Here is a 26,094-nt window from a genome sequence, read left to right as displayed (position 1 = left end):
TCTCCTTCCCTGCCTGGGACGAGTGGGCTCCTGCACCGGTACCCGGAGGCCCCACCTTCCCGGGCGTGGTGGGGACCCAGCCCTGCTTCCCCTGGGCAGAGATGTGCTCAGGCTTTGGGATGCGCTGACTCAGTGATGCACGGCTGATTGCGAGCGGCAGTTTCAGTCAGCCAGCCAGCTCCAGCTAGTGTATAATATGCATTTACCAACAAACAGACACAACCACAAGCTTCTTTTATAAATGGGTTCCAGAGCTGGACGGCAGAGAGCTGGCTCGGGCTGAAGACTCACACAGGGCAAATGAGGGTACGTGGGAGGCCTGCGCAACGACGGCCTTTGCGCTCCCACAGCTTGGGTCAGCTAAATTCTCAGCGAAGCCCCGTTCCTCAGCATAATCGAGAGATGCTCGGAGGCTGCTCTAATTAAAACCGATTGCCGTGGCCCTGGGGAGGCTGTTCCATGACACGGACTTCGGTCGGACCTAGGGAAGCTCTAGGAAAAAACCCTTTCTCTTCCACCTATTCTAATATATTCATTTATGCCCTCAAAGGATCTGCTCCTCAAAGGTACGCCCTAGAAGCCAACAGATTCAAGTCCCTGCAGGACGAGCCCTGGACCAAAGTAGCCCTTGCGAGAGTCTCAAGTCCTCACTTGAGAGCAGCTCGCTCTCCTTCCCCAAAAAAGACGTTCCAGCTGACATGCTGCTCCTCTCAAACGATGAGGCAATATCCCCTGAGAAGAGAGGGTGTCTCTCGCATAGACAAGCTATTCCCAGACTGCTGGGCCTGATCCAAAATCAATTGAAGTACATGGCGAGTCTTTCCACTGATTCCAAAGAGGTTTGAATTAGGCCCAAACGTCAAAGCCAACACCATAAACTCTGCCTGGGAGCCAATACGCAGCCAAGTACCAATTCCTCAGCATCGGTGTCATGTGCTTACAGCGAGATACCCTGCTTATTCAGCAGGATGCTTGCCTTCTGCGCCGGCTCCTCATTTCCCAGGGGATTTAGCTCCCTTTACTGCATTGCAGTTCTCAAGTCTTCAGGTGACAAAAACATGGATAACAGCACCAAGGTCCACAGCCACAAGGAAAGGTCACAGCACTCGCCGCCAAGCAGAGATGGGGGGGGGGGGGGACGGACGACAAAAATCAACAAACTTCCTGTACATAAGGAATGGGGTCTCCGAGCTCTCGGCCAATTATGTTAAATAGTGGAAAATCTTTATTCCCCCACAACCAAATAGAGCAAAATGATGACACAATGGCCTCAGTGCTTTAATCAGCAGGACAAGTCAAGCCTTTTATTCCTTTGTATATTCCAGTCAATGGAAAGTTATTGCTTAATTAACCCCCTTGAATGAATACCTGATAATTAATAAACCCATATACTGTACCCCAAGGCTTTGAGTTTAAGAAATCTCTTCTGTTCAAGTATGAAAAAAGAAAACATGCTGAACTAATGGGAAATAATTCTGGTAGAAGGCAAACCAATTAGGATTAGTGAATTCCATTTCATTTAAAGTTCCAAGATAGAGAAGTAATTTATCTCGTAAATTAATAGTGTTAGTGACTTTCCTAATATATTAGCAAGTCTTTCGTATCATATTAGTGAAAACCAAGCTGGCTAATACAATAAAAGACTTATTATAAAGGTATGAAGGTTACTAATGTGATAAGATTTTTGCATCCAATTAGTATTAAAAGAACGCTGCTCTAAAATGGACTTTTATATTTATTTATATGATTACCCAGGCTACTGTAGAGACCACAACTTTTATCTAAGCAAATTACTAATTCTCCTCCCAAATTTGGAGCTACTGTATGTTACATTCCTCATTCAAAACTGCATGCGTGCCTGTATCTGCAAATCTGCATGGACAACTGACCCAGATTATTTGGTCTGGCTGCATTGTGTTTAGCACAACACTACAGTGGTTTTGCATTCTCCTAACCTTGGATCAGCTAGAGACTGGTCTAATCAGATACAGCAGCCTAAAGGCAAAACAATTACATTGAAATTATCATATGGAATCAAGCCAATGCTCCATCTTGTCTGGTATCCTGTCTTCATCAGTTACTAGATCCTCCCACCCTTCTCTGGAGCAAGGTGAAAAATACCTGCTGCACCGAGCTGATGGAATAACCTACTTGTACAGGCATTTCTTCAGAGCCTAACCAGGTACTGGCTTCCTGAATGAAACAGCAAGGTTTATGTCCTTTTTAAAATCCTGAATTATAAACCTTATTATTATAATACAAACCGTGTAACTATCCCTACCTAAGGCTATGCTACCGTGTCAGTGAGTTCCAGAGGTGACTTTTCAATGGCGTGAAAAGGTATCTGCTTCGGTTAATTTTAAAATGTGCTGTCTTTTATAGTGTATTATTAGATATTGTATGAACACAGCTTTTTTCTCCATGAAAGATCTCAGCTACCTCCTAATGCCTTTGCTGTGGGTGCAGTAGCAAAAGAGCAGATTTGCCTTCAGTGCCAACTGCAAAATAGGTTGCACATGGTAGCACACAAAAACAGAAAAGACAAGAACCAAAAAGAGGTTTTGCTACATTTATTTGACCCATTGTTGTACAAATGGGTAACATTTTGGATCTGCATATAGTTAACCTTATTTACTCTTATCAACAGTTCTGGAGTATCCGCCTATATATATGGCTTTGCAGTGTGTTTATGCACAGTCGTGGGAAAGAAAGTTTTGAGATCATCATAAAATCCCTTCTTATGGGGTTGGCAGTAGAATTGTACAGAATCAGAAACGTACACATGGGTACGTAGAAATCAATTGTATTAGAGAATATAATTGGTGCTATTTTTCATCTTTAAAGTTCCTGCAAGAGTAGTTTCCTCAGGTATATCAAATTAGTAAAGTAGAAACAGATGCAGTCGATTGTCCATCATTCAGGTCGAGGTATGGGTGATAAAGACTGATCACAGTCAGGGGATGTTAATGTGAGAAGATATATTCCTGCACATTCCTCCGAAATCGGAGCTGTGACTGATCTGATTCATCTCGTATCCTTAAATCACTGGAAATTGTCATAGTCTGGATTGCAGACTTATGTCCTACTATTTCACCCCCATGAAAAGCATAGCATCTTACACATCAGCCTGGAATTTTGCCTAACTTTGCAATACTTACACCTCCGTACCTCCAAGCCAGAGATAATACAGAGCAATCTCAGGTGTGTGCAGGAAAAAGGTGAGCTGTATGTCAGGGTTTATACTGATACATGAGTATAAGGAGTCGAAAAGATTAGGATAAATTCCACCTGAGAAGACATCATGCGCTTATTTTCTTCAGCCTCCTCGCATAAATTCAGACGAAGGGAATTCCTGGTGAAGTGCAAGGTCAGTCTTTTAAGAACACTGAAAACTGCACATTTTGCTGCAACAGTCAGCCTAAGCCATCATTGAGACAATTGCTACAGTTAAATTTAATACAGAACCTCTACCTCCCTGAGTGTCGGAAGAATAATTATGCAAGCATAGCAACAGGTATATTTAACTTCATAACTAATTTATTGCCCTTGTGGGGGTGAGAAAGGATCCCACATCATTAAACCATACTCTAAGCATATAGCTAGCCAAATTTGTGTGCCTCTTTTTGAAATGTCATATCACAGTCACATCTAGATGGAGACCATAGCAAAAAAAAAAAAGAGTTATTTAAATTATTTCAAGGGTGGAGGCAAAAAGGAGGAAACAGGGACAGCGGAGGAGAGTGAGGAAGTCAGAGAGAAAAATAGGGACAGAGAAGTAAACAGAAGCAGAGAGACAAGCACAAGCAAGCATGTTAGGTCCCTTTTAGACGTACATAGAGACCTTAAGAGGGAGAAGGCAGGAGGTAGGGATGGAGGCTTGGGCCACGGTAACTGAGAGCTGGTGCGCGAGGGTTTGAGCCGAGCCGCGGAGCAGACAGCGAAGGAGCCCGAGGTCACAGGAGGCACCAGCGGAGCTGCTGGAAGAGCAACTGGAGAAGGAGGAAGATTACTGGAGAGCAAGGAGTTAGAGATGCTGGAGGAAGAAAAAGAATGACTGTCAAACCAGCACATAAAATAAGACAGCTGAAGAGAGAAGTCGTGGGAACAACCTATACCAGGGTGGCGGTGGGGGCTGGGGAAAGCGAGAACAGTCATAGGAAATCAGACGATGATTTGATAAGGGAAATTCAGATTCAGAGGTCAAAGGGGAAAAAGTTGTTGGTGAAAAATAGGTCAAGGGAGCAGCCTGCCTTCGTTATTTTGCTTTTCAAACCTTTAATTTAACAGTTGCTAATGACAGACAGTGCACAAAATGACATTTGTATTACCCTCCAACACTGATGTAAAAATAGGCATAATCCTGTTTTTGCGATGATTAATGCAGTGTGAAAAAGATAATTAAATGAGGCCTGGTGTACTTTTGCTTTCTATGCCTCACTGCTACCTTCCGTGGCTCCTGCTCAATCTCCTTGAAAATCTATTAGGCTCTGCTACCACCATTTTATCACTTTTCCTGCGTTAAGTTAGACATGCCCTCCAGAGCTTTAGACAGGGAGCAATTCCTCAGAGGAGGCAGAGCTGAGCGAGAGCCGCGGTGTGCCAGCATGCTGTCTGCCACCTCCTACTCATGTGATTACCTGACCCTTATATAAATTCCAGCACATAAAGTTTTTACCGGTAATGCTTACTCTTAATTAGCTAGTTCATGTAGTAGTAGCAACTTTTACCCCTTCACCTGGCTAGAAAAACCTTTGGCAGCCGAGTTCACCATTGAAGGGGATGCACTTCACCAGCTCGCAGTCTGAAATCTCATTTCTGAGAAGCATGGGGGGGGAACACGGGACAGAAGTGTTCTGAAAACACTAAAAATACCCCGTAGAAAATATATGCATATTTGTAGAAAATAATTTTTTTTAAAGTTCTGCTTTGGAATTTTATCTCTATATTTTTTTATTACCAAAAAAAAATTAAAAATTGCAAAAGGTACCAAATGTCTGAAAAAAGTCTTTCGTAATTATTTTCTTTGCTGATGGCCTAGACATTTGCTGGATTTGATCCGAAACAAACTGCAGACAAATGCCAGCTTAGTCCTGACATTGTCAGAAATGGATTTTCTTCCTTTGTGCTGCCCCATACATAATCAAATGCAGATTCAAAATACATAATGGTCTGCTAGTTTAAAATTATTGCTTGATCCTATGGCTGTGGAAAAGCAGTGGAGTCAGCCAGTGTTTCTTTGGGGTGCATCAGCGGCAGAGGCAGGACTAGAACTGAAGACACTGCAATACCTCCCTCTTCTCCTTCCAGCTCCCAAAGCAATAAAACCTCTCTATGCTAAATTAGACTATTGATCAGTGGCTACCATTCCTAATGGACATCCTGTCTCTCATGTCTGGGATTAGGATGTTCTTTCTACTGCTGGATAATCTTAGTACTGTACAATTGCTCTTTCTCTGCTAATGACTGACTACAAGAACAAATATTTCCTGGTTGCGTTTGGTTTTTGTAAAATCTCACCATGCAGGCTCACGTAAGAGGAGCTAGCAACACCGATTTGTGATCTAGTACTATCTGATCACAATTCAATCTAACTACCAGGTATGTGTTTTATTTTCTATGAAGGGATGTTACGTCATTAAACCACCATCTGCAACGTGTTATAAGATACTTTGATAATTCAAGCTATCAAGTCATAATATTCATTAGAAAGAAAAAAAAAAAAAAAAAAGCCAAACCTTTCTTCCTGTTCTGGTGATGGTCAAATGATAAGCATGAGCTGAAAGTCACATCCGCCAAACTTCTGAAAAAGTACCACAGCCTGAACATCTGCATCAAATACAGCCTATGTGGGTAAGCCTTCAGCTGGGGCAGCCCCAACACGACCAAACTCAAGCTCTCTGTGATTACATGAGAAATAGGGCAAGAGACTCCCTTCCCTGTGACCCAACACCCACACATGCTCTCACACGACCAGATGAACATATGCCACGTGCTCAGCAAATCCTGAGTTTTAGCCCAAAGTGGGCGTGCAGCGAGTGATGATGCGACAAGAGAGTTCACAGAGCAATTTCCCCAGCTCTTGGCCACGTCTGAGGGCTGCCGGGCTAGGAAGATAACGGCAATGGCAGAAGATAGCCTCAATACTTCTCTACCCCTTCCCAACAACATCATTTTAGGGCAGTTCTCACAGATTCTTTATCTTTTGGACAGGGAAGAAGATCACGCATTGATGAACGTTTTGGTATCTCAGCTGTAATCCTGCACTGAATATATCATTATGGCCAGACTGAGGGCAATTTTAATCCAGTTCATTGAAATCTCCAAAATTTGCACACAACTTTTGTGCGGCCATGCACCTATTCTCTTTTCACCCATCTTTTTCCTAGTCTGAAAACACCCGTTAGCAAGTCAGGCTCCCAGGCTACATCCCAGTAGCTAACTTGCGTGTCACAGGTTAGCAAAGGGAAAAAAGAACCATGTCTCTGGTAAATGTACCCTAAACTGTATCGTGCTAAATGTCAAGCAGTGGTGGTGAATTAGCAGCCCTGGCACAAAGCTGGAATAGTGGACATATTTGAGAGAGCTGCGAGTGCTCTCTCTGCCTTCTCTAAGTCCACAACCAGCATCCAAATGGATGTCAAGAGAGGGTCGTTTTTTCTTTAAGTGTAAGCTGTTTTCTATCATATTGTGGCCTGCAACTCAGCATACAAGATGTACTATGGCATTATGAGATAGTGACAGCTGCTGAAGAAATGCTGTGTTCTAAACATGCAATGATGCAGTGAACTGGGAAATCCATATGGCTGGAAAAAGGAGGAGGAGGAAGAAGAAAAAATTATTTCAGAGTTTTTGAACAAAACAGATACTCAGTAGTTTGCTTCAGCTTACATGCCCTAATCACAGCTTTTTTCTTTAATAGAAAAAAGGCTTATATATACATATATACACAAATAAATATATATATATTTAAAAAATAAATATATAGATATATATAGTATTATCGTAGGGATGATTTACATGTGGCTGGAGAAGCAGAGGTGATATTTTCATATACTACCATGTTTCTGCTTCTTATTTCTTTGAGCTCTTTGGCTGAACAACCAGCGTCCTGAATTGTCACAGCACTAACTCCTTCATGCACCCCCCTAAAACCTATGTGCAGTTCCCCCCTCCCTTTGTCTGTGCAGATGGGTAAGCTCTGCACATATACAGCAGGGAAAGGTCAATCGCTCACTTTTGCAGTGTCATCAGTCAGGGAGGATTCTCTGTGTGTCAGAATAAATGAGCGTGGACAGGACGGACATAGGACGTCACTGAGGGAGACCCAAAACCACATGGAAATGTTTATACAGCTTATACATGTCCTCAGAATTGATGGATCTCAGCAAGCATACCCATCCATTGCTTTTAAAAATGCTGATAAATCCAAGTCCATGACACATGTTTCTTAGGAAAGCAAGTATTATGGCTTTTTAAAAAACTGAATGAGGCAATGGAAGCTTGCAGTCATATCAATCCCCATTTTCAAACCTGGTTGCCACAGTTTGCTTCCCATTTCTGAACGTAAGTTCCTAACGAAGGTGGCACAGCTTCACGCGCATCGTGTGTTAATGGTGGCAATCCAGCCCTTTCTCAGTCCAGCCATTTGTGCTTGGGGCCCAAGTACAAGATTAAAAATCCCGATTTTGTCACACAGGTTTGAACTTGCAGCCCAAAAGCAGATGGAAACAGAAGCTGAAGCTCGTGAGTCTGCTCTTTTGTGTGGCACTTTTCCATCCACCTTTAATCAATGACGTCTGAGAAATGAGGGCTCAATGAGTATGCAGTCCAGCACTGGCAACATTTCCCAATGCTCCATAATCATCCTCAGATTTTTATGGAGAGTTTTCTCCCCAGTGATTTTTTTTCCTTGTCATTTAGTGCCACTATTTCAGATTTCCTCTTGCTGAACTGCTGGAGTGTCATCAGTGCATCTATATAGAGTATGAGAATATATTTGGAAAGCTTATTTCCAAGGGCCATTGGAGATGACTAACATTTTTACACTGCACAAAAGAAGAGAAAATAAATTTAGGAGTAGCAAATAGAGCCACTGTGTTATTTCCTTCCCTGTAAATAAATAACTGTAACACTTATATTCCAATCGTGGAGCTGGGTATCCAGCATCTTTGTGGGGAAGGCACATTTCAAACAGCCATAAACGTTCACCCAAGACATTGACAATGAAGGCTTAAGACAGCACAAATTATAGGGAACATGAAAGAGGCCCTGCTTCCCTTGAAGACACCACCTGTTTAAGCACCTGGGAAAAATTATTCATAGCACTTTACCACTACACAGACAATAAAGATCCTATGGAAATGTCTTTGTTTAAAATCAACATTTATGGCCCAGATTTCATAGAAGGCTATGTAAATGTTAACTGATGCAACAAATGCAAAATGACATCTTCAAAAACGTGGTCCCTGCGCATCAGGCTCCAGCACAAGTCAAACCATTTCAGCTTTAGAATCTCATACTTCAGGAGCCGAGACCTGAAACCAGAATTTTCTTCCTTCTAATCTTCAGTCTGGGTTGCTTCACCTCAGTACATATTTATATAATGAATTTTTCCCTGCACAGAACTGTCTTCCTCAGCTGAATAACTATTAACTGGGAAATGGGAGCAGAACCCATCGGCATTCATCCTAACGCTGCTACTCGGTTCTGTGTCCTTGCCCAAGCCACGAGAGATCTGATCCTATAAGAGCAACCAAAACTTCTGTAGTTGGCCTTTTGCTGTGCAGATGGATAATCTCTACATGCACCAGGGAAAGGGGGACAGGAGACAGACATCAACTGCATGAGAACCCAGGTGATGTGCGTCCTTATGCCCGTACCTAGGAAACACGTTCAAGCCTTCATTGCTCTGCGTTGTGCCTGATTTACCTATCTGCAGAATGGGAGCCACAGTATTTCACATCACGCTTGATCACGGTTATAATTTAAAACCCTTATGGTGCTTCCACAGAAGTTTAAAATATTATGTTTAAAAAGTAGTGCATAATTTAATTTTGCACTATAAATTTTACAGTTACCTTACACTGCTTTGATTTGTTTCTGAATCCAGTTTGAAGATCTCCTGAAACCAATTAATGGGTGTTCTCCAGCAATCTCCTATTGACTCTTTTGTTGCTGGCACCTTCTGTGAATAAACATTTCACCAAGGTGAGGAAAGCTTTCAGGTGTATTTGGTCTAAGTCACCACATGGCAGACGCAGCGCATTGTCCAGATGTGTTTGGAGGGTGTCCCGCCGCAGAGGACTGCACGCTCCTTAGGTGTAAAGGACCCAGGTAGTACTGAGCGGCGGCAGGAGGAATGGAGTCAAGGCACTTCTAACCCTTCCCTGAATCATTTAAGCATCCAACTAGAATTTCTCCCTTATACACAGGGAACAGCACTGTGGGGTCAAATACGGGTAAAGATTTCTTGTCTGCTTGACCGCCGTCATCATGGTACCTTAGACCTGGCCTTATAGCACGTGATGGTACTACAGTAGAGTTCACACTTTCCGTAACACTTCCTTTTAGTCACGCAGGAAGCCCGATAACTCTTCTCTGCTTTCTAAGCTGAGGAAAATACCAGGAACTGTCCTCTCCCCACCCCCCACTTTCTTTAGAGAAACCCCAACAGTCTTCACAGAAATAGGAAATGACTGTTACCTTCAGGCTTATGGGTTTTAGGTTCTAGCCTTCTTTCTTTCCTGTTTAAAAAGTTGACTCTTCCTTCCATTTCTCTCTGTCTGCCTCCGTCTTCCAACTCTATTTGCATTCAAATAGAATATATTTGAATATATATTAGAATATACATATTAGAATATATATATTAGAATTATATATATATATATTAAAATATTTGAATCTCCTCTTTTTTTTTTGGTCCCACTTCTAACCCAAGAGTGCTTCAGTCGCCACAAAAGAGATGCCAACAGCTAAGACCTCAAAAGAGCCAAAGCAAGGAGTACAGTCAAGTTTGGGTACTTTTATTACCAAAGAAATTTGCTATCGTACCCCTCACAAACATTGCTTCTCCAGAAGGTGAAAAGCTGATCAAGGGACAAGGAAAATCTTTCTCCTGGCTAGAGCAAAACTCTGGCCTTTGAGAACAGGTTGAGTGGGTTTGTTGCGGGGTGAGGAGTTTGTCCCTGCTTTGCTGGAGCGTGCAGGGACGTCGCAGGCTCGCGGAGCTCTTGCTACAAAAGCTGCTCCCTTGCCATGTTATAAAGGAGGACTACGTGGCTTCACCAGAGCAGTATTCACAGGGTCAGGCTGCTCATACAAGGAGCAAGTTCCCTTTCACAGTGGCTGCTGTCATAATTTTACACTATGGAAAGGGACTAAAAAGAGTAATCAAGGCATAAGAAGTTGCAGCATTTTGATTTTTTTTTCATTACTTTTTTCACTGAGTAAAAACAAGTGCTTAAAATACTATCTAAGAAATCACGCAACTGTTTAATATTACTTGCAGTGGAAGATTTTCATAGTATTTGGTTGAGGATACAATCTGCCCCACCAACTGTTGTGGCTGGTTATTTTTCCAAGTGAATGAAAACACAGATACAAGCAGAAGTTATTGCAACCACTGCTGCCTCATTTACTTCTGCTGTCAGGTTGCTACTGGTACAAGTGCTCAGATTTATACAGGAAATACAATTGCAGGTGCAAAACTTCAAGCTCATGTTTACACCCACCAGCGGGAGGCTCACCTTCTTAAATGCATCTGTCTATGTGCAAAGCGCTGTGGAAATTGCCATAATAATGATACCTTCTCCAGTGCATACATAAATATTACGATGTCCCTTCTGCAGAGAGGAAAGTGCAGGAGTAAAAGTACATAACTTCACGTCACAGCAATGGAACAAAAAAGCCAGGGTTTTCAGGAGTTCCTGCTCCTTAAGACCAAGTCTGCTTCTCCACTTCAACTTGCTTTTAAAAATAATTAAAAGTATTGAGAAACTTTATAAAAACCCACAAGAAGCTTCAGTGAATCTACTTCATATTTGTTTGTTCTACAGTTGCCAGAAGGTCTTTCGGTCTCCTTGTCATTTTGCACTATATGACCTAAGTAACACTGATATTTATTGCTCATTTTCATTTAGCTCTTTGAAGACCAATCCACTTAATGATCAGAAACCTCACACAATTTAGCAGATAACATCACTGCAGAGACTTGTTGGGAAGCTTTAATAAGTAAAATGAATACTAAGAGGTGGGCTGGGGTGATTGCTGTGTTTTAATCCTAGATGATAAGAATCAGAGTCATACCTGCCCATTCTTGCTCTGCAATTACAGAGACAGAGCAGTTCAAGTGGACACAAATTTTAGGGGATGTTGCTACAGTGACTACCTCAAGCACTTCTAAGATACACATTATGATAATAACGCCTGCCCTTAGTGTCACTTGTATTTACCCACACACAGTTTCTCATGCAGTAGGTGAATCCTGTTACCTCTGATCTGCAGATGGGAAAACCACAGTGACCCCAGTCCCGGCAAGCCCCAGGCAGCCCCAGCCAGGCAGGGCACACGCTGCCAGCAGCCTAGCACTGGTACCCTCCCTCCATCCTCCCCCAGCACCAGTTTGGGGACTGGAGCGCGTTGGGGCAGGTCATTGCATAGGCCACAGCTGGTAGGTAGCTGGCACCGGAGCTAAGGGAACCTGAACAAGGGTGGGTTTCTGGATATAAAATACTCAGAGCATGAAAGGGAGCATCACGGAATACGAAAGGGAATCTAATAGAGTTTCACTGCCTGTACGCACAGGTGTGTACTTGTTCAAGGTCATACTGGAAATCTGTAGGGGAGCAAAGAGGAGAATCTGGTTCCTCCCAGTCCTTAGTTCATGCCCCAACAGCTGGACACGGCTCCACGATATATGGAAATACGCCTTTAGGCCCACTGCAAAATGCTTCAAATTACAAACTTCCTACTGTCCTCTGAGAGTGTTTTATTTGTGGAAATGTTAAAAAAACAGTCTCTATATAATAACCATGGAAAGTTGTTTTCTTGTAAAATTGTAAATAAAGCAGTATTTATATTATTGTTATAATCTCTCTGGTCCTCAGTGACAGGGTGACCTCCGTTGGTGTACGGAAATGGAGCAATTAATGAGTAATGGACCGTTTCCTGATATGCATACGCTGCAGCCCATCTTTTGTTCCCAGATCTTCAGGGACTATCTCTTATCACAGGTCTTTTCCCCTATGGAGAAACACTCGGAGGTTGCTTTAGGTAACACAGCAATGGGTAATTTTCAAAGCCAGCTTAAATTAAAGAGTCTTTTCAGCAGTTTTCAGTATGCCATTAGTGGATGACTGCATAGGTAAATGAATTGACTCACCCTCAAAAAGTTTTAGGGTTAGAAATTCTTGGGTTTCAGAGCTCTCGTCACGAAATGAAGCAACAGGCACCACCACCTCATTGTCATGAGCACCTTCGAGTCTCATTTGAAACCACTGAGTTCTGTTCTACAACCTGCGGTCTTTGCAGGAAATATCACATTGAGGGCTGAATTATGATTCGTTACCTATCAGAAAAGGCCAAATCCTAGAGTTTTTTGTTCGGTTTTGGGGATGTTCACCTTTTACGTACAAACAGATGGCATTGGAACAACAGGTCTCTGTGCAAAAGGCAAGGTTTTGTGGATGTGCAGTTCTTCAGCGAGCATAAAACAAAGTAAAACCAGATTGAAAACTTTCATTACCCAGCAATGCAAGTCACAACAGCGGGGTTAAATCTGTTTCTGTTTAGACAATATCTGGAACAGTGTTTTATTATACAGCCTGTAAAGCACTGCCTGTGCATGGGTGGAAAGTACATTGTCTCCTTAAATAAAGAACTGGGGCAGGATTGTTTGGCACTTTCTTTTTTCTTCTTCTTTTTTCTTTAACCATAAATACAAAGTAACCATTTCTCCATAACATTGAACTCTTTGTGGCCTTCCTAGAAACAATTAAAGTATCCAAAAATAAACATCTACTTAGAATAAATATTAACTCAGAGACCTTTAAAATATGAAGAAAATGGTCTCTGCAATATCATCTCTTCCCTGATAATGCAAAAGCCACCCCACGGGGTTTAAAACTGAGGGATTTCAAGGCTTCAGGGTGTCTCATGATGCTCGCTCTGAGCAGGCTGAATGCCAGGCTTTGTGAACGGCTCTGTCTTAAAAGACAGAGTCCTAATCGCTTTCAAGTTTTCTAATTCTTCACATTCCTTCCTAGCAAAATAACTGCCTGCCTTATAATGGCAGAAACATTTGGAGACTAAAAGAAACAAACAAAAAATAATCAATTTTCAAGGTCCACTTGCAGACGGAGGAACTGTTTATGAAACATTTACTGTTCAGTTGCAGGAGAAAATCTCATCTTAATGGCAAAAGGGGAAGCACGGAAATACTGGAGAGAGTTTTGCGGGGGTGGGTGTGGGCATAGAAACTCTCCTACTCTACAATTCAGATGACTGACTTTTCCAGCAAGTAGATCCCACCCGTGCCTCACCCAAGGACACAGGAATTTTCAGCTCTGTGGAGCAAGGAGTGGGTGCTACCACCTCTCACACAAAGCAGAACGTGTTTGCTGCCCTCAAAGGGGTCAGTTTAGCTTGTAAAAACATCCCCGGCTTCAAACTGGCCAAACCCCGACCGCATGAACAGAGCTCACCCGACTGTCCAAGTGCTTCTCCCGGGACAGTTTTGGTTTCCGAACCAAAAATCTCCTGCTGGGTTGTGACTCACCATATTTTACAGATTTCCCACTGACAGAGGACAAGAAACTGAAATTTCAAGCCAATCTTTCTACAGAAGGCCCGTTCTCAGCTTTCCCCCACATTTTGCACAAAACTTGGCATGGTTCTTGCAGCAGTGGCTTGTTCACATGGCCCCGCACCACTCCCGGCTCCGCTTGCCCTGTACTCCTCATCACACAAGACTGTCGCAATGTGGAAACGCTTCCGATTAAAACCTCATGGATTCATCAGACTCTACTGCCTATACTTCTGATCATAGCCAGCCATTTGTCTAAAATGATCTATCTCCTGCCCATGAGGTTAGAGGTTGGGTGTTTTGTTAGCCTTATCGCCTCTTGGATCTGGTTTTGATCTTTATCTTCTATGGTAATACTCTAAGAATTAAAAAAAAAAACAACAAAACAACAGCTTTTATTGCCTTAATTTAAAAGTAAGACTTGCTTTTCAATTCCAGTTAAATAATTCATTTAAATCTTGCCAGAGATGTTGAAAAACTAATGTGTACAGATGAGAAGCAACCTTTCTAAAAATATGAATGGAAAACATCCAGTCTTTCCTGTTATGTTTATAGTTTTTCCCTTACAGCGTAACATTAAAATTACCAGCTCTTATGTGGTATAATTTGGTTACATCCCCTAAAGACACATGAAAGTAGTCCCAAAGGAACTATTTACTTCAGTGAGAATAGAAGGTGCTGAGTACATCACTCGGGAACATTTTTTTTTGGTCATTAGTGTGTGGGAATATTGGTTTATTGCCTAAATCTCCCCAGACCTCCCTTCCATACACATCAAGATGGAGCCAGGTGGGGGTGGCCCAGCTCATGTGCCACTCTTACATGGAGGTTTCATGTCTCTAGGTCTTGGGGTCCATCACCTTTGCACACATGGAGGAAACAAGTCGTGAGAGCAAAATATAGCTGTCCCCAGACTAGCGATGCGGTGAGAGGACTTGCACGAATGTAGTACAGCCACGAGTGAGCAAAGACCAGAGCTCAGCTCTTCCGTCTCCACAATGTTTCTCTTACTACTCCCAACCTGATGAGCGAAAATTTTCAAAAGCCTTCAGCAGTGGCCTAACTCTGCTGCCCTTGGGGCTAAGGCCAAAACTAGTGATGTTTGCTTGAGGGCTCTGGAAAACCTGATCTCCTGCTTGAGAGCTGCTGAAGACCTGCTGTGTGCACTTTCCCTGTCCATATTCAGCTCCTTACCAGCCCTCTGTCCCTGGTTTAGGAAGAGCCGGGCTGCACTGCTGCTGTACGCTTGTGTTACCCCACTTGGCTGTGGGCAACAGTTTCTGATGCGCAACAAGGGGAAGAGTCCAGAATAAACACGTTAAGCATCTTAAATTTGCAAGGCCCTGATATAGTACAACAGATAAGTTCAGTGCTTAACTTTAAACATACAAATAATACCACCAAATTCACTTTAACAAAATTATGTTGCACGCTTAACATTAAGCTTACGCTTAAGTCCCTGACTGATTAATTCTCTCCCTGTGTACTTTAACTCAAGTTTGTTTGGAGTCACTTGATGCCATCTGACACAGCTGCACAAGAGCACAGCTTCTCTAAAACAATACACTGGAACCAGTTTTCACACACTGGGAAGCTAGCAGGTAAGTGTCTGAGGAATTGTTTTCCCATTAAATATGACCCCCAATTTCTATCACTACATTTATGGACAGTTTATCACCTGAGAAGCTGAACCTGCAGTTCTCAAGATATCACAGTTTCTGGATGTAACCTTGGTGCTCACAGGGTATGGGCCGCATTTCCAGCCCTTAACGGAGAGGCATATACAGCAAGTGTATTTCTGAAAATTTGTGTACACTCCTGCTACAGTTGTTAAACCAAATAGTCAGAACTAAAAAAGTTATTTTGTCTAGCTGGGTATTACACGTTACACTTTCATGGTCTTCACTTTTTAACGGTAAGTTTTGTCAGCTTCATAAATTGGTCCATCATGGGTAGGCAGAAGCCTTGTAGAAAGCAGAAGCTCTTTTGTATTGTCTTCAGGCTTTTTCTATGAAACAGCTCTGCTACATCTGCATAGATTTGAAACGGGACATGGTAGGGCAGAAGTGTGAGCAGATTGTTCTTTACAGATTCTCTCCAACGAGGAGTCAAGGAATTAATTCTCAGTGCAATCATGTGGGTTTCGGTGGGTTGCACTGCTTTGATGGGGACAAGTTATTCCTAGTGATTCTTTCATTATTTAATATACATCACTTTCCTAGTAATTTTGCTTTAAGGTCACTTCACATTTGTGACTGCACGAAGAACTGGTTTCTAAGTAGTGCCACACTTTTCAAACCACCACCATTACAGAATTTGCACAAGTACCAGCAATAACTAGTTTTTGACTTGCGTTACCCATGCGAGGGAGTAAGAATCTTACCTACAGCCAGATATGAGCCCCCAGTTCCTGGCCTGATGAACAAACGTCCCATGTCCAGGGATAAGTCCCATCTCTGTCACCCAGCTTGCTGCTACAGATGAACTGATACAGATGAGCTGCAGATCCTTTCCCCTCGCTGAAGAGAAGAAATTGTGACCCGTGTGGCGATTCTCCTCTTGCCATGTGGAATCCCTTACCCAGAGCTCGGTAGAAAGGCTCAACCTAATCCTCATAGCTGTTTTTGAAGAGTCACTTATAAAATCCAACAATTAGCTGAAGAAGCTAATTGCTGATATTCCCTTAAATAAAAAGAAAACAAAATGCTTTAATGATCTGTGTTGCACACTGCTCTAAATGTGTATTCAAATAAAGCATATATCTTATTGAACACATCCAATACTGGGCCTTCCAGATTCAGTATAAATAATTAGACCTGTCTCTCTTTAGACAAATTATCAGTAGGGAAAGCTTTAAAAATATTTTCTTGTGAAATACAGTGCTATTTCTTTAAATAAAGGGCTCTGGCAGTTCTGTGAGGCAGTTAGCTTAGCACCATTAATACAGAATACAGTCTATCAGCATTTAGTGAACTCTCCATGACCCTGGTGGAAAGTAACTCCTTTAGCTTATACTTATGAAAAATATTATTAAAAAATGCTGTTGAAATGTAAGCATCATTTATAGTCAGTGTTAAACCGGAGTGATATTGCCAGCTCCATCAAGCATTTCACCAAAGATGGGGACCACTCATCTTCTTTTCTCGGGGATGTAGGGGAACTCTGGGAGCTGGAAATGGGAGCTTCCCAAAACATCTCAGTTGTCTCCTGCTACGTGCATTCACGGGTTTCTCTTTTATTTGCTATGTATTTCACCTTTCAGCAGAAATCTCTCAAAATTGGCCTATATGGTAAGTTTTTAAATTCACCTGCTTTGCAACAGAGCAACAAATGTGCGCTACGCGCATGAGTACGTCCTAATGTGCCAAGGCATGGACTTTGAAGGTCACGGCTCCTCCCTTGGAGAAGGGCATCTTGGTCAGGAAGGATCTGGGAGAGGAAGTCCAGGGCTGTGTCTGCTCTTCCTGCCTTGCAGAGGAGGAAATTTTAATACTTCTCTGCCAACAAAAGACAGTAAATGACTTCTTTTGGTCATTCAGACACACAGATCTTTGGCTTGCTGAACTAGTATCGGCAGTACTATCCACAGGATTACGCTTCTGTGTAACGGCTGTCCACCAAGTAGTACGTGAGGTCATATAAGAATATAAGCCCTTCAAAGAAGCAATTTGAGGTGACTTTTTGCCACGATGTGTAGTTATCTAGGTCCAGATCCGTAGCAGTACAAGTGCCCAACTCAGATGCCTGCATTAGGGTATTTGTCATCTTGGGCTCCTTTTAGAGCCAATGGACGGACAGGCACCCATAGAGGACAAATGCACTTCCCCGGGGTATCTCTGGGAGTGCCTATCTCTCCCACTTGAATATATAAGGGAGCTGATGTGCCTAACGTAGGCTCCTAATTTAGACATTTCATTTAATCCAAGCCTTAGTCCAAGTTTTAGCAGCTGTGAACTGAACTCAAGGAGCTCTCGCAAGCTTCTTATTTGTGTGACATTCAGGAGGTACAACTGGCGACAGGGGCTTTTGTGGATCGAGCGCACAAGGATTGCCCGTCTGAACCCTCTATGTCAGAAAAAAGGGGTTTTCCACATTTGGAAGAGGGCCATCACTGGAAGCTGAACCTGGCCAGACCAGTTAGCAACATTTTCATGATAAACAAAGCCGTGCATTGCTTGGGCCACTGACTGATTATAATAGCTATGAAATTACCCAATTTAGTTCACCACGTCAATAAAATTTATACGAAAATACCACCAGAATCTTGGCTAGCATATGGATAACTGTATGAGAGTTACCCAAGCCAATGTGACAACCATTTAAGAGGACTAACCTCTGTCATACGGTTTTCATTTTATGTGCATGCTATACAAACACAACCACCACAAATATGCATTACAGGCTGCCTGGGACTCACTACCGAGGTGAATTAGCACTGTAGTCTGACCTGTTGAAAAGCTTAACCTTTAACCTGCCAGGCAATGGCGGTTGCAATTTGCAAGCCATTCTTGTGTTGAGTGGCTGAAAACATACTTATTTACTTGTATAAAGCCATAAATGAAATGGGTTGGGTGAGCTCAGCTTACTTCCCGGTTCACAGACCATGTCGCAAAACACTACCACATGTTCAGCAAGTAATTCAGTGTGAGGACTGAAAGCTACTGCACTGTGACCCAAATTCACTCTTCAGAGAAAGAAGAGTTTCTTCTAATCCGGAGTGAAAAAGAGAAAATTCAAAGTGACTTCCTTTTTAAGTAACTTCCCGCTATGCTTCCAAGAAAAAGAAATTCAAGTAAATTGTTTGAAAAGAAGTCATTTACCCTCATGAAAAATCTGCATAAGCTTATAGCTTGAGAAACTGAAATCCTCCGCAGAACCGCACTGCACTTATCATTAGAAGTATATGTTTCTTCTCGCTGCCCACTGGTGAGTCTCAGCTCTGTAGGGTGAAGAATTCATTCACTCACTTTTCCACCTCATCTGCAAAGGCTGCCAGTGGTGCTATTTAGGATTAACTGTACAGACGGAGTTGGGAGGTGGACAGAAATGTAATTTCCTACTCGCAGGTTTTGCAAGATTTATCACTTATCAGTTTTGTGAAAGATGCATCGTTTTGGGATGTGAAGCTCTCCCATGCTACACCTGCTCTTGTCTATCAAACGAAGCCAAATCAGTAGATAACCCAGGTTTAGCAAACTGGATGTTTTGTAATGGAGATAGCTGGATAATAACTATTTCTAGATCAAAGTCAGTGACTAGGCGTTGCTCTGGGCTTGTTGGCTTTTCTGTCTGACTGTATAACCACAGGTAGGCTTGAGTTGCAAAATTCAGATCAGGATGCAAACTCCATAATTTGGGAAGTGTTTAGTTGCAGAGACCTGGTATGGTTCACGGAGAAGTGAGACAGGAATCAGGATGCTCAGAACCAGGTCTGCAGATGAATTATGGCCAGCCTGACCACATGGTGCAGTCCTGGTCCATCTTCAATCCCAGAGGAGTTTTCTGATCAGCCTAAAGCCACATTTTGAGGTTTTTTTCCCCCCTGCACTTACACCGACACGTTTGCACAGACAAAACCCCATACCTATTACAAAATTCTTTCATTAAAGCAGATACTTCTGATTTTTGTTTTCTATTTTGATCTTGTTAGATTATTCCCTTTCCTTTCATGTCCTACAACAACAAAAGAAAAAAAAAACCCTTACAATATATATTTACTACACTTCAGCAAAGACATAGACAAAAAAGTTTACTTCTCTCTTACTTCAGAAGCTTTACATTATCCAGAAAAAGCTCAAAAGCCCTAGATGAGCCAGGAAGGGTTGGGGAGGGATGTGAGGGAACAGCACACTGTATGTACATCGCTGCTCTTCACTGCTTTCATATACATACCATAGGCAGCTGCAGCCCTACAAGTTTTAGGTTAAAATGGGACACAAACCCTGGGATATATCAAAGAATACAAAAAGATGACACAGCAAGCAACAGGGATAGAAGAGGATGGAGCAGAACCTGGATGTCCAGGCTTGGTTTACTACAGCTGTAGGCACTATGGAGCGTCCATAGCCCATGCTGGTACTGAGATCCTGCTTTCATGTATTTTCTGAAATTGGGGTAAAATAATAATAGTAGTAGCAATAATAATAACGATAATAAAAATAGCACCATCATTCCAGGCTGTGTGACAACCTACTTTCTGAATATTGGTGAGAAGTGCAAGATTTGGTTTTAGAAGAAATTTTCATGAAAAACCTGGGGTCTAAAATTGCAGTTTGCAGAAAAACTAATCTTGGATGGGATCCATGTCACATTCTTCCACCATATTTAAAAGTTGGTTTCCGTGGTGAATATCAGCGTTTGAAACAATATTACTGTTAATGGTAGGGTCATATTTGTTGATTATGAAGAAAGAAGCAGATTTCCTTCAAAGAGAGGAACCAGTATCCCCCGCTGGTCGAGAGCTTGCTACGATAGCTCTGCAGTAAGAGCCTGGCAATAACTACACCTTGGGTTTTGCGGTCATTTTGGATTGGTGTGAACATGATAAATGACACGTTTTAATTTGAACTATTGCTCAGCAGGCCTGTTCAGGTAGGCAATAATTCACTCGAGCAGGCAATAAACCTGAACAGGTAATAGCCCACACTTTGAAGTATGCCAGCAAACTCTTTAGCAACAAAATAAATATGTACATGAACTTCCGCCATAAATTGTCTTTGGTGAGGCAGACCTAGTAAGAGTTTCAGAGCTGGCTTTTCAGGTACTCGTGAGGAGCAGAGTGAGTCAGTGGGCAGATCCTACTGCTGCGTTAATTCTTTGAAGCTGGACTAACAAACTGGTCCAACATCCACTGAAGTTAGTAGGAGTCTTCTGTTCAATGAAGGCAGAGTGACTAAGCTGGTAGGGCAGTTCGGTCCTTTTACTAATGTAAGTAAATTGCCTTCCCATGAAACCACGGACTTATAAATAAGCCTATTCCTATGCGGTTGAGCAAACTCCAAAAATGCAGCACCAATGCACAGAGTAGCTTTGCTACAGCTCGGAAGAGATACAGGAGGGTTCAAACGGCTCTGATTCTCAATGCTCAGGAAACCTGCTGGCGAAACCGTGTTTGCACAGCACTTTTCTTCACAGCATTCCTTTAACTGCTTTTGAACAAGGCTGTTTGTCAGCCATTACATTACTTTTATATTACAAATACAACATTTTCAACCTTTGGGCAAATGCATGCATTGTTTTAGTTACTTACACCACTATGTTTTGTGCAAATTACTCCAGACTTGCTGGTAACGTTTCCATCACTGTGGGATGCTGTTGTAAAGGAAAGCAGAGGTGCCTTGGTTTCCTTTTCTTTTGGCTGCCAGTTGGTCTTATTTTTATAGGTCGGGACCTATAGTGTTATCACTGATCACCCCAATGCATGTTAACTTGTGATAGGAGGGGAAAAATAATTCAAAGAGTAACGTGACACAAGCCAACTTGTTTGAGGTTGGTGTCTGTGAAACTCTTTTGCCTTCTCCTTTATAATAAACAAGGGAAAGAATTCAAAGCCAGAAGAAAAAACAGCAACAGATTGAATGGAAAAAGACAGTTTATCATCAACTGGAGATGGCTGTGAGTCCCGACTGTTCTGCTGCCCAGCCATGCTTTCACACCAGACACCCATAGCAGAGGTATTTTGAGATACTTCAATCTCTGAGACTGCGTCTAGTGCAGGATGATCCCTCACTTGTTTGCAGAAATGTCTCTGTCAAACCACCCTGGAGGACAGGGCAGCACGTGCCACCATCCTCTGGCTGTTGGGAGGAACCTTTCCACAGCAATTCACCGTGCAGGGCATAATGTTGTTTGCCTCATCATTGACAATCATTTACCTTTAGAAACACACAGAACATGAATTTCTGTGCTGGGCTTTGAATCCAGATTTGCATTCTTTCCTTGCCTGAAGTTGCCTAGCTCTGTCATTCTGGTTTGAACCATCCCCGGAACAAGATCCAGCAGCTTCCTTCAGATGCGAATCCGGACCTGAAAGCCTTCCTTCTCCCTTCCCACACCATCTGGGAGCTGGGATTTTCCATCTTTTGTTAAAATAGTTACTTACAAAAGAAGGAAAGGGTTGAGGGCAGTTCACCACGTTTATTTCACTTGGTATGTGTTTGCCTTTGCTTTAACACAGGCTGTTTTCACGCCAAATGACAGTTCTATTTGTTCCCCCACCCCCTTTTTTTGTGTAGCTTATGTAGAACATCTGGTTTTAAAAGTGTCGCAATTTCTAAACATATTCTAATGCTCTTGGGATCAGAATATCAACAACTGTCTATTGCGGTAAACCGCATGTCTGGAAAACATTCCTGCAAACTGAGTTCTTAAATAAACATAAAGCATCTATAACACATAATGCAAAGCAACATTCACTCATAAACTCAATATTTAGACCAGATGAGGTGCAAAATACAGTTTTTCTGGACTGAGCCATCACGATTTACAATAACACTGACGGGCTTTCCGTTGTATACAAGAGAGGGCAGAGCTGTGGCATGCAGATTGGAGCCTTTCCTTAAGTGCTCATTCTGCACTTAAGTCCCATCTTGTGAGATTTTCTTACTTCGGTTGGAGAAGGGAGACCAGGAGTATGTCCTCTGAAAAATTTCTACTGTTATTAGAAAGTGGGAATCTAAAAGGGAACTGTAAAGGACCACAGATTAGAAATGCCTGTATCTGATAAGCCTGACCATCTTGTGTAATATCTGCATCTATGCTAATTATCTGCATACATGTGTCTGAAATCCAGAGGCAATTCAGAGATTAAATAAACTGAATAAGATGGTGAAAGGAAAATTGCAGTAAATTGGTCTGAGTGGGAAGCTTTTGTTATTTTCAATCACTATTATTATTTATAGGGTGTGGAAAGCGGAACCATAAGCAACTTTATGGAGATATGCAGTCATACTTTAAAAAAAATGGTTTCACTTTGAAAACCCCCTCCACACTGGTTTCAGAAGCATTTGCTCTACACTTAATGAGGAATAGTACCAAAGTGAATAACCACTTCAAATCAGTTTCTAGGAGTATTGGTGGCTGATGAAGCTCGTTGACTGGAAACGGAAACGCTGAAAACTCATTAAACTATTGCTAAATGCTATAAATGTATTTTGATTATTCTTCCAGATTGTTATTTCTTAAAAATATTACCTTCTTCCCCCTACAAAGAGCACCAAATACTTTCTTCCAATTAATTCTTTAAGAATTTCCACACTAAACTTAATGCAAAAATGTTTTATAAGGAGAAAAGATGAATATATATGCTCAGGCTGATGTAATTACATCTGAAGGTTACTGAAAAGTCTACCGAATCCACCTCCTGTGGCATCTCAAAGTTAAGGTTTATCAAGAGAAAATTGAAAAATTAAGTCAAGCCTTATCATTTCATTCCCTAGTATTAAAAAGGGTTGGATCTTTTTTTTTGATGATTAACATCTGGAGTTATGTAAGGTAAGATAAGGGTATTAGAACATCTCACTTCCCTGTATAAAGAAGATCTGAACAGTATGGAAATGAGGGCCTCCACCCTAATACCCCATTATGCAACTGAGAAGATGTTTTGGCCCCAAATCTGCACATATCAGGATGAAAACACCTCCCCTGCTTGCTCACCACTGGAAATACGTACCACAGGCTGGACCTAAGTGATTACTGGGGGATGGATCCTGCTTGCTTTGAAGACTGAAGACCTCTTTTGAGGTTGGCGAAATTTTTAGGTCTTACAAGGATAAAAGCTTAGGTTCTTTTTTTTTTTCCTCCTCTCTTCCGTAATAAATTCAAGGGTTTGCATTGCTAGTGTGGGTTACTGGGCTGACCTGCTGTAGCTGAAACTGATTCTCCCTCAAAGCTCAAACAAATGGTTTCTAGAAAGCAGAGCCGTTTTCAGTTTACTGGAAGCAAGTAAAATTTTAACAAATCAACCAGAGTGAAAAAGGCCGAGCATTTAGCCGAACATATATCAAGCTTGAAACAACTGTGCTCTAACGCAAAGCAGATTTGTGCCAACCTGCGGGGACTTCTCAGTCACGGCACTCCCTTGGGATTTACCAGTGTGGTGCACTTTGGGACAACCAAACAGCTCAGCCTCTTGCTTCTGCGAGTGACGCTGGAGGAGCCACGCTCTTAGCAATGACAATTAGCTGGCTGGTGTCATCCATACAAAACAACTGCTTTTTGCCAAGTCTAATCGCTGTACTAGGCACCTCACCTTCTTGAATGAGAGGTCCTCATTCGAGCCTGTAGTTTATTCAAAAACACATGCTGCATTCATTATAGCTGAATATTAACGAACACCTTGAACTCTTGGAGCGTTATTGGTATCAGGTCTCTTGGCTGCCGCTAGGACAGAATGCCTTATGGGAAGCTTGATGCCCGGCCAGGACTCAGACTACAAAGCATACACATCTTTCTTTCAATACACTGAAGAATCCACTCAACCTTACATATCATCAAAATACTTCCTAAACACATGTGTTTTTCCAAAATGTTTATGTTGGGATTGGAATGACTCTGGAAAATTCCAGCTTTCCTTTTCCAGAAGCTGGAAAACAGGGATTACTCTATTGAAGGTTTTAAAAGGCATAATTGTTTCATAGTAATTTTTTTTTCTCAGGCTTTTAGCAGTTTTGATAAAATCCTGTAAGAAAACATAAAGAATAAGCTCAGACAAGGATACTTTAGAGCTCAGGTTGCATTGTGTCCTCCTGCTCGCTATACATCTGAGGTAATGACTAGCGTATCGCCACAAACTCATAACTAGTCACATTTTCCAGGAATCTGATCTATCCATATGTTTGCATGACCTTCACCACTTGAAAATTTTGCAAATTGTTGTGTCTCATTGTATAATGTTCCTGTGGAGCACAAAAAAGTTTTTCATATTTTTAAAGGCTGTCAAACTGTCGTAAGGTGTAAATAAAGTGACAGAGGAAGTCTGTGGTTGCGTGACAGCAGAAGGTGGATCACCTGAATACCAGTTCAACATCCTGCCTCCGAGATCGCCCTTGCTCTACACATAAAACCACATCTTACTGAGACGCTTATTATATTAACATATTTCTTAAAACTGCATCCAATATAATATCGCATTTCTTCAAATACCCTGTTTCTTCAAAGTATTATGTCATTAGCATCTTCCGTTGAGTAAGCTAGAGATAAATGTTTCTGTTATTACTCCTAAGGCGCAATATTTATTATTTATTCTAAAGGGTCACGGACATAGACATCTCGCACAACCTGGGGCCAGGGTTCTCCCTAGTTTCTGTTCCATCCCGTTTCAATTCATTCCCCTGACCTCAAGGACTATCTTGTAGCCTCTGCAAAGATACCCAACAGGCCCACCAGTAATCCCTCTGGGGTAGCTGTAACCCTCTGAAATAACGATGGAGAACACTCAAATGAGACACCCCTCGTGTGTCCCTAGAGGAAGGGGACAGCACTTCTGACTAGTTCAGATGCTCGCCGTCATGTAAATTCTGCAGTGGAAAGTCTCTTATCCAATTTCCTGGTGTCACTCCAGAGTTTGCATTTGAAGGGAGCCATTTCATAAACTACAACACATAAAAGCTGGCTAGGATCAACCCAACCCTGCTATTTAACTGAAATGTGCCTTGAGATATAAGTGAGCAGGGGAGGTGCTTCTTTAAAGAAACTAACCCATGGATTTTGGATAGGATTAGGCACAAATATCCTTCTGCTTTTATAAATATTGACAAAAGGAAACAGGAAGATAGGTCTGTCCATAAAGAGGAGGTCTATTAACCATAATGCTGCTCTATTCGAGTGATAGTTTTATCTTTGTATTAAAACAAAAAGGGTAAGGCTAGATACTACTTTTTTTATACTGATAGTTCCAAACCTCATAAAATATTAGTATCTGTATCAGCTATAAAAATTAACAGCTCCAGATCCTCCAGTGTTGTGCTCTTCAATTTTATTTTATCACCAGTTTTTCAGTTGTCTCTGTGTGTGTACGTGTGTGCGTGCACACACGTACACATGTCCCTTCCTTTCTAAGCTGTTTGGCTGTTGATGAATAGGCTTATAATTGCTCAGTAAGGCTGTCTGGTAGGGTTTGCAAGTGGCACTCCTGATTCCTTTACATCAGAGGTCACTATTGTACAGTGAGATCCTGATAGGAGATAGTGATAACAAGATGCAAAAAAAAAATACCAGAAGAAAACTCTGGTTTTGACGGCGTGGATTGTTCTCCAGTTAAATAACTTTCTAGGCGCAAAACTAAAAAATTCTGT

General features: G+C 41.9%; 1 long non-coding RNA gene across 1 annotated transcript in view; it reads right to left on the bottom strand.

The window, feature by feature from the left end:
• Positions 1 to 9,717: 9,717 nt before the first annotated feature.
• LOC128145999 (uncharacterized) overlaps positions 9,718 to 26,094 on the bottom strand; it is a 394,153-nt gene continuing 377,776 nt past the window's right edge. The window contains exons 9-10 of the long non-coding RNA XR_008236652.1: positions 16,185 to 16,483; positions 9,718 to 9,801 (exon numbers count right to left, since the gene is read on the bottom strand). This is a non-coding gene — a long non-coding RNA (uncharacterized LOC128145999). The remainder of the gene's footprint in view (positions 9,802 to 16,184; positions 16,484 to 26,094) is intronic.

The sequence above is a fragment of the Harpia harpyja genome, chromosome 9, assembly GCF_026419915.1.
Source record: "Harpia harpyja isolate bHarHar1 chromosome 9, bHarHar1 primary haplotype, whole genome shotgun sequence".
NCBI lineage: Eukaryota > Metazoa > Chordata > Aves > Accipitriformes > Accipitridae > Harpia > Harpia harpyja.
The sequence above is the reverse complement of the archived record's forward strand: the minus strand, read 5'-3'. Positions and strand labels throughout refer to the sequence as shown.